This window comes from Triticum aestivum, chromosome 5B (genome assembly GCF_018294505.1).
Source record: "Triticum aestivum cultivar Chinese Spring chromosome 5B, IWGSC CS RefSeq v2.1, whole genome shotgun sequence".
Taxonomy (NCBI): Eukaryota; Viridiplantae; Streptophyta; class Magnoliopsida; order Poales; family Poaceae; genus Triticum; species Triticum aestivum.
Genome location: NC_057807.1, coordinates 127,141,209 through 127,151,127, shown reverse-complemented (window position 1 = coordinate 127,151,127; position 9,919 = coordinate 127,141,209).

The window sequence follows — 9,919 nt, the reverse complement described above, 5'->3', positions numbered from 1 at the left end:
TCCGGAGGAAGATCCCCCAAAGACGAACTCTGTCGAGAAGAGCTGCTAGCCGGACTGCACAAGGCGAATCCTGGTTACTTATCTAGGAGAAGTACAATACCTTCGAATTAATGATTGACTTACAGCTCGGTGGAGGGCTGGCCCGTTGGCGGGCATAACGCGATGAGGATGCCCGTCGCGGCAGAGCCCCTTGGTGATACCTTCTTCCCTTGCTCGGGCATCTGCGTCTCCCAGTCTTCGGAGGCGGCCATCTTCTTCCCGTGCGGGGAGGAGGCCTTAGCCTCCCCTTCCCGACTATCCTCCCTAGGGGAGGTAACAATTCCCCTGGTTCGGGTGCGTAGCGTGTGGAGTTTGTTTTCTTCATTCTTCCCCTTATCCTTCCCCGAGGGCATTCTGCTGAGTACCCGGTCAAGCATCTTGGCCATGGTGGGACCAGGCGAACCTTCGGGAAGGGGCGCCGGACACCTGATTCTCTCCGCCTTGCTGAGCCATTCCTGGCCACGGATGATTTTCAGAATAAACAATTATGACAAATTCAAAACAAGGTGTCCGGTATCAAGGCTACTTACTTGGGTATCTAGGCGATTGCAGCTTAGGCCCGCATCCTCGGTGGTGTCCAGACACTCTACTTCCTATCCGAAGAATAATTTGCACATCCCTTCGAGCTTCAAGCCGAAGAAGTGCTTGACGCTACGTCTCGAGCTTGCGTTGGTTTTCCCCGAAGAGGAAGGGATGATGCAGCACAGTAGCGTAAGTATTTCCCTCAGTTCTTGAGAACCAAGGTATCAATCCAGTAGGAGGTCACACGCAAGTCCCTCGTACCTGCACAACACGATAGCAACTCGCAACCAACACTTAGGGGTTGTCAATCCCTTCACGGTCACTTACGAGAGTGAGATCTGATAGAGATAATATTTTTGGTATTTTTGATAGATAGATGCAAAGTAAAAAGTAAAGGCAAAGTAAAAAACAAAGCAAGTAAATAAAGCGATATAGATTGATATGATGAGAATAGACCCGGGGGCCATAGGTTTCACTACTGGCTTCTCTCAAGAGCATAAGTATTCTATGGTGGGTGAACAAATTACTGTTGAGCAATTGACAGAATTGAGCATAGTTATGAGTATATCTAGGCAATGATCATGTATATAGGCATCACGTCCGTGACAAGTAGATCGAAACGATTCTGCATCTACTACTATTACTCCACTCATCGACCGCTATCCAGCATGCATCTAGAGTATTAAGTTAAAAACAGAGTAACACTTTAAGCAAGATGACATGATGTAGAGGGATAAATTCATGCAATATGATAAAAACCCCATCTTGTTATCCTCGATGGCAATAATACAATACGTGCCTTGCAACTCTTTCTGTCACTGAGTAAGGACACCGCAAGATTGAACCCAAAGCCATGCACTTCTCCCATTGCAAGAACTACCAATCTAGTTGGCCAAACCAAACGGATAATTCGAAGAGACTTGCAAAGATAACTCAATCATACATAAAAGAATTCAGAGAAGAATCAAATATTTTCCATAGATAATACTGGATCATAAACCCACAATTCATCGGTCTCAACAAACACACTGCAAAAAGAAGATTACATCGAATAGATCTCCACGAGAGAGGTGGAGAACATTGTATTGAGATCCAAAAAGAGAGAAGAAGCCATCTAGCTACTAGCTATGGACCCGAAGGTCGGAAGTAAACTACTCACACTTCATCGGAGGGGCTATGGTGTTGATGTAGAAGCCCTCCGTGGTGGATGCCCCCTCCGGCGGAGCTCTGGAACATGCCCCAAGATGGGATCTCGTGGATACAGAAGGTTGCGGCGGTGGAATTAGGTTTTTGGCTCCTGTTCTGATCGTACGGGGATACGTAGGTATATATAGGAGGAAGGAGTACGTCGGTGGAGCTCCGAGGGGCCCACGAGGTAGGGGGCATGCCCAGGGGGGTGCCCTCCAACCTCGTGACCGCCTCGTGGCTTTCTTGACGGAGGGTCCAAGTCTCCTGGGTCTTATCCGATGAGTAAATCATGTTCCCGAAGGTTTCATTCCGTTTGGACTCCATTTGATATTCTGTTTCTTCGAAATACTGAAAAAGGCAAAAAAAAACAACAATTCTGGGCTGGGCCTCCGGTTAATAGGTTAGTCCCAAAAATAATATAAAAGTGGAAAATAAAGCCCAATATAGTCCAAAACAGTAGATAAAGTAGCATGGAGCAATCAAAAATTATGGATACGTTTGAGACGTATCAAGCATCCCCAAGCTTAATTCCTGCTCGTCCTCGAGTAGGTAAATGATAAAAGGAATTTTTGATGCGGAGTGATACTTTGGCATAATTTCAATGTAAATCTTCTTAATCATGGTATGAATATTCAGATCTGAAAGATTCAAGACAAAAGTTCATATTGACACAAAAATAATAATACTTCAAGCATACTAATCAAAGCAATCATGTCTCCTCAAAATAACATGGCAAAAGAAAGTTCATCCCTACAAAATCATATAGTTAGGCTATGCTTCATTTTCTTCACACAAAGATGTTCCCAACTTCTATACCCCCGATGACAAGCCAAGCAATTGTTTCATACTTAAATAATCTCAAACTTTTTCAACCTTCACGCAATACATGAGCGTGAGCCATGGATATAGCACTATGGGTGGAATAGAATATGATGATGGGGATTGTGTGGAGAACACAAAAAAGGAGAAAGTCTCACATCAACGAGGCTAATAAATGAGCTATGGAGATGCCCATCGATTGATGTTGATGCAAGGAGTAGGGATTGCCATGCAACGGATGCACTAGAGCTATGAATGCTCAACAAAAGAAAACTAGTGGGTGTGCATCCAACTTGCTTGCTCATGAAGACCTAGGGCATTTTGAGGAAGCCCATCATAGGAATATACAAGCCAAGTTCTATAATGAAAAATTCCCACTAGTATAAAAAGACAACTTATGAGACTCACTACATGAAGAACAAGGTGCTACTTTGAAGCACAATATATGAGACTCAATACATGAAGAACAAGGTGCTACTTTGAAGCACAAGTGTGGAAAAAGAGATAGTAGCATTGCCCTCTTTTGGCCTTCTTTTTTTTGGCCTTTCCCTTTTTTTATTTGGGCAATGCTCTAATAATGATGATCATCACACTTTCATTACAACATATGAATTACAACTCGAAACTAGAACAAGATATGACTCTATATGAATGCCTCCGGTGTACCGGGATGGTGCAATGAATCAAGAGTGACATGTATGAAAAATAATGCATGGTGGCTTTGCCACAAATACGATGTCAACTACAAGATCATGCAATGGCAATATGACAAAAGTAATGTATGTCATGAATATGATGATGAAAGTTGCATGGCAAAATATCTCGTAATGGCTATGGAAATGCCATGATAGGTAGGCATGGTGGCTGTTTTGAGGAAGATATAAGGAGGTTTATGTGTGATAGAGCGTATCGTATCACGGGGTTTGGATGCACCGGCGAAGTTTGCACCAACTCTCAAGGTGAGAAAGGGCAATGCACGGTACCGAAGAGGCTAGCAAAGGTGGAAAGGTGAGAGTGCGTATAATCCATGGACTCAACATTAGTCAAAAGAACTCATATACTTATTGCAAAAATTTAGAAGTCATCAAAAATTCAAATACTACGCGCATGCTCCTAGGGGGATAGATTGGTAGGAAAAGACCATCACTTGTCCCCGACCGCCACTCATAAGGATGCACAAGCCAGGTACACTTCATGTTTCAAATTTGTTACATAACTTTAACCATACGTGCATACTACGGGATTTGCGAACTTCAACACAAGCATTCTTTGAATTCATAATTACCCAACTAGCACGACTTTGATATTATCACCTCCATATCTCAAAAAAATTATCAAGCGTCAAACTTATCTTAGTATTCAACGCACTCAAAAGAAAGTTTCACATATCTTGAATACCAAGTATATTAACATTAAGCAAATTACCATGCTATTAATGACTCTCAAAATAATCTAAGTGAAGCATGAGAGATCAAGTTTCTTTAAAACAAATCCACCACCGTGCTCTAAAAGATCTAAGTGAAGCACTAGAGCAAAAATTATCAAGCTCAAAAGGATATAAGTGAAGCACTATGAGCAAAACTATCAAGCTCAAAAGATATAAGTGAAGTACCTAGAGTATTCTAACAAATTTCAATTCATGTATGGCTCTCTCAAAAGGTGTGTACAGCAAAGATGATTGTGGTAGACTAACAAGCAAAGCCACAAATAATACAAGACGCTCCAAGCAGAACACATATCATATTGGTGAATAAAAATATAGCTCCAAGTAAATTACCGATGGAAGTGGACGAAAGAGGGGATGCCTTCCGGGGCATCCCCAAGCTTTGACTTTTTGGTGTCCTTGGATTATATTGGGGGTGCCATGGGCATCGCCAAGCTTAGGCTCTTGCCACTCCTTGTTCCATAATCCATCAAAAGAATTCACCCAAAACTTGAAAACTTCACAACACAAAACTCAATAGAAATCTCGTGAGCTCCGTTAGAGAAAGAAAACAAAAGACTACTTCAAGGTACTGTAATGAACTCATTCTTTATTTATATTGGTGTTAAACCTACTGTATTCCAACTTCTCTATGGTTTATAAACTAATTTACTAGCCATAGATTCATCAAAATAAGCAAACAACACACGAAAAACAGAATCTGTCAAAAACAGAATAGTCTGTAGCAATCTGTAACTAACGCAAATTCTGGAACTCTAAAAATTCTACCAAAATAGGAAGTCCTGGAAATTTTTTTATTGATCAGCATCAAAAAGAATCAATGCAAAAGCACTCTCCAGTAAAAAATGGCAGCTAATCTCGTGAGCCCTAAATTTTCTGTTTTTCAGCAGAATCAAATCAACTATCATCGTAGGTTATCCTATAGGTCCTACTTGGCACAAACACTAATTAAAACATAAAACCACATCCAAACATAAGGTAGATGGATTATTTATTACTAAGCAGCAAGGAAAAATATTGGGTTGTCTCCCAACAAGCGCTTTTCTTTTAAGCCTTTTTAGCTAGGCATTGAGATTTCAATGATGCTCACAAGAAAGACAAGAATTGAGGCACAAAGAGAGCATCATAAACATGTGACAAACACACTTAAGTCTAATATACTTCCTATGCATAGGCATATTATAGGCAAACAAATTTTCAAGGCAAGCAAAAACTAGCATATGCAAGGAAGAAGAAGGAGATGATAGCAATCTCAACATGAAGAGAGGTAATTTAGTAACATGAAAACTTCTACAACCATAATTTCCTTTATCATAATAATTACATGTAGGATCATAAGCAAATTCAACAAAATAGCTATCACATGACATATTCGCAACAGGATCCACATGCATGTAAAGTTGACACTCTTCCAAAATAGTGGGATTAACATTAACTAAAGTCATGACCTCTCCAAACCCACTTTTATCAAAAATACCATAAGATTGAACATTCTCCAAATATGTGGGATCTAAAGTTGACACTCTTCCAAACCCACTTCCAATAATATTGCAAACACTATTATCAATCTCATATTCATCATGGGGGTTAAATAAATTTTCGAGATCAAAAGAAGAATCACCCCAATCATGATCATTGCAACAAGTAGTAGTCATAGCAAAACTAGCATCCCCAAGCTTAGGGTTTTGCATATTATTAGCATAATTGACATCAAGAGGATTTATAGTAAAATCATTGCAATCATGATTTTCATCAAAGGAACTATCAAGTATGGGTGCAATAGCAACGATCTCATGTTTAACATAAAGAACTATAGCAAATTCATCTTCATAAATACTGGCATCATGTAACGCCCCGAGACCGATGTGCCAGGTGTCATGCAGTTATTCGATGTTGTTGCGTTGTCTTTTTCTTGCGTGTTGCATTCATCATTGCATCATGTGCATTGCATCATGTCATCATGCCATCATGTCTTTTCTTTTCTTACTCAACTAAATAAATTTTATGGATCTTCGATCCATTTAAATCGAGGGAAGGATGACTTCTCTTTATAATATATCCTCCCGATATTAGTGGAGCTATTATAAAATAATCCATTCTTTGGAGTCACCATAACACACTTGCAAAAATCCCAATGCCTTTTATTATTTCAATTCTTGGCCTCTAACTTTGCCATATATCATTTCGTCATTTTCCGGAGCTCCACCTAAATTCTCAACATTTTTTGGACATTTCTAATTCCTATCCCTTGTTCAAACCTTTTCAATTAAATTCAAATGACTTTGAATTTAATTCTTGCAATCATGTCCAATCCTACTTTTCTTTGACCGGGCGCATTTTTGTGAGTCCGGAGAAATTAACCACATGCCATAATTCTTCTTCCAACCTTCTCTTGTCTTCTTTCCTTTCTTCTAATTCCCTGTTAATGAAAAGAGAGAGGAGGAAGAGAGAAGCCCAGCCGCCACTTGTGTCCAGCTAGGCCCATTTGGCCCAAGGCCTCCCGCAGCCCACTCCCTAACCTAAACCCTAGCCCGACTCCCTTCTCCCTCTCGTTTTCCCCTCGCGCCACCAGGAGAGCCCCCGCGCTCGATCCCATCTTCCCCATCTTCTCGATCCCATCTCCCTTTCGATCTCTTCCCTACTCGCTGCCTCTTTTCCCTCGTCCTCCTCCCAACACTTGCACGCAGAGGAGCAGCTTCCCATTCCCCCGAACCCCTTGTCCACTACCTTGGCCTCCGGCCATGGCGCCCGCACCGACCGCCCAGCAGGCCATGCCCCTGGCCGGAGCCACCTTTCCGCGCCTCCTCCTCACCAAGCTCCCCGTCGCCCAGGCGCCCGAGGAGAGGAGCTCCTCGAGCACCTGCGCCTGCAGCCATCGCGCCCGTCGCCGGCGCCACAAGTCCGCGTCGCCGAGCCCCTCGTCCTGCCGGAGTTGCTCCTTCTGCCGCACGCCCACCGAGCTCCATCGCGCCCGACGCCATCGACCTCGAGCTCCAGTGCCCTGCCTTTGTCCGTGCGCCTGTGACGAAGCTCCGGGAGCAGCCATGGCCGTGGATGCCGCCCGCCGCCTCCAGTCTGAAGCTCCGGCGTGCCCAAGCCTCGGAGTCGACCGGATCGACCTCCCCAAACCCCCGTCGCTGGCCTACCCTATTTCTGCTGCGCCGAACGATGACGACCAGCGCCATCCCCCTGCTTGCACTCCTGCCGCGCCTTCGTTCCGTCTCCTAGCGAAGGAGATGACTAGCAGCACCCAGCCCCGTTGACCGCTGCACGCGCAGGCCCAGTGCACTCACCATGGTCTCCCCTCCTTGTGTGGGCTGCGCCCCTCTCCATGGCCAAGACCGGGACACCGTGAATGTCAAGTTCCTCCACAGGCGCCTGAACGACTACGCGGATTCGCCAAGTACATCTTCTCCAAGACCGGACCGACAAGTACCACGACGTCCGTGAACCACTACCGTCGCCCCGAAGATGTTGGATTCGTCAAGTACCTCTCCGAAAAACGAACGTGTACCACTACTTCCACAACGCCCGTGAACGTCTACCTCCACGACGACCCGTGAGCGTCTACGGGATGTACCACTACCGTCGACCCGTGAACGTCTACTTCCCTCTACGAACTCGATCCGCCCCGAAAACGCACGCTTCAAAGGTATAACCCCGAGACGCCGTCCGTGGACCGAATGCATGTGTTGTATGAGATGCACCCTATGTTTGCACCGTGCCTGTTTGCTTCATGCACGTTCCTCCTTGTTTTCCATGCCACTAACCCGTGGGAACCCGGTAGTCGGGATCACCCCACCATCTTGCATGACTCACTCACGTCACGCCTCCTTTTGCACCGGTATCTCTGTGAGCTACCGGAACCGATATGTTGTTGTGGCATCATTTTCGGAATGTTGCCGTGGCACCATTTTTGTTTCGCCGCCGTGGCACCCTTTTTGTTCCGCCATGGTGACCAAATGCTTCTTAATGCTCTTGTCAACATTTTCATAAAAATTGCATAAAACTTGTATATGTCATCCGCATCATGATAACAACATTTAAAATGTTTAAACTTGTTGTTGCATTAAATTGCTAAATGCATATGGGGATTTACCGGATTTGTTGTTTTTATATCCGGCCCCATTTAAATTGTTTAGATGGTATAGTTTATATTATGCTTCACCTCTTGCCATGTTAACCAACATTTAATATTGTTGAGTACATAAACGAGATCAAACTAAATAACTTGTTGTGGTGTTTCGTCAATATGCAACTCGTTGCATATTGATCTCCACTTAATTTGTAGAACTGCTTTGTGCACTTTGCCATGCCATGCTTCATTAAACCGGACATGCATCATACTCGTTTGTGCATCATGCCATGTTGATGTGTTGGTTATTTACTATGTTGTGTGCTTCTTTTCCGGTGATTGCTTCTTCGGGTTGGTTCCGATAACGTCGCGTTTGTGAGGATCCGTTCAACTACGTCCGTTTGTCTTCTTCATGGACTCGTTCTTCTTCCTTGCCGGGATTTCAGGCAAGATGATCATACCCTCGAAATCACTACTATCTTTGCTATGCTAGTTTGCTCGCTCTTTTGCTTTGCCACTGCTACGATGCCTACCACTTGCTTGTCAGCCACCCAAATTGCCATGTTCAGCCTCTAACCCACCATGTCCTAGCAAACCGTTGATTGGCTATGTTACCGCTTTGCTCAGCCCCTCTTATAGCGTTGTTAGTTGCAGGTGAAGATTGAAGTTTGTTCCTTGTTGGAACATGGAGTTCGTTCCTTGTTGGAACATTGTTTACTTGTTGGGATATCACAATATATCTTACTTAATTAATGCATCTATATACTTGGTAAAGGGTGGAAGGCTCGGCCTTATGCCTGGTGTTTTGTTCCACTCTTGCCGCCCTAGTTTCCGTCATATCGGTGTTATGTTCCCGGATTTTGCGTCCCTTATGCGGTTGGGCTATAATGGGAACCCCTTGACAGTTCGCCTTAAGTAAAGCTTCTCCAGCAATGCCCAACATTGGTTTTACCATTTGCCACCTAGCCTTTTCTTTCCCTTGGGAGTCGCGCTCCTGAGGGTCATCATTATTTTACCCCCCCGGGCCAGTGCTCCTCTGAGTGTTGGTCCAACTGTTAGCTACCGGTGACCACCAGGGGCAACTCTGGGTTGGCCTACCCGTACCTAAGACAATCTGAGTGTGCCCTGAGAAAGAGATATGTGCAGCTCCTATCGGGATTTGTCGGCACATTCGGGCGGTGTTGCTGGTTTAGTTTTACCCTGTCGAAATGTCTTGTTGTACCGGGATACCGAGTCTGATCGGAATGTCTCGGGTGGAGGTCTATTCCTTCGTTGACCGTGAGAGCTTGTGATGGGCTAAGTTGGGACACCCTGCAGGGATTTGAACTTTCGAAAGACGTGCCCGCGGTTATGGGCAGATGGGAATTTGTTAACGTCCGGTTGTAGAAAACCCGAAGTTGACCTTAATTAAAATACATCAACCGTGTGTGTAACCGTGATGGTCTCTTTCCGGCGGAGACCGGGAAGTGAACACAGTGTTGGAGTTATGCTTGACGTAGGTAGTCCAGGATCACTTCTTGATCATACTTTTATCGACCGTGCTTTGCCTTCTCTTCTCGCTCTCATTTGCGATAGGTTAGCCACCATATATGCTAGTCGCTTGCTGCAGCTCCACCTCATTACCCCAGCCTTCCTATAAGCTTAAATAGTCTTGATCTCACGGGTGCGAGATTGCTGAGTCCCTGTGGCTCACAGATACTTCCAAAACCAGTTTGCAGGTGCCGATGAGTTCGTGCAGTTGACGCAACCAAGCTCAGGAGGAGCTCGATGAAGATCTTGCCCTTTGTGTTGTTTCGTTCTAGTTGATCAGTAGTGGAGCCCAGTTGGGGTCG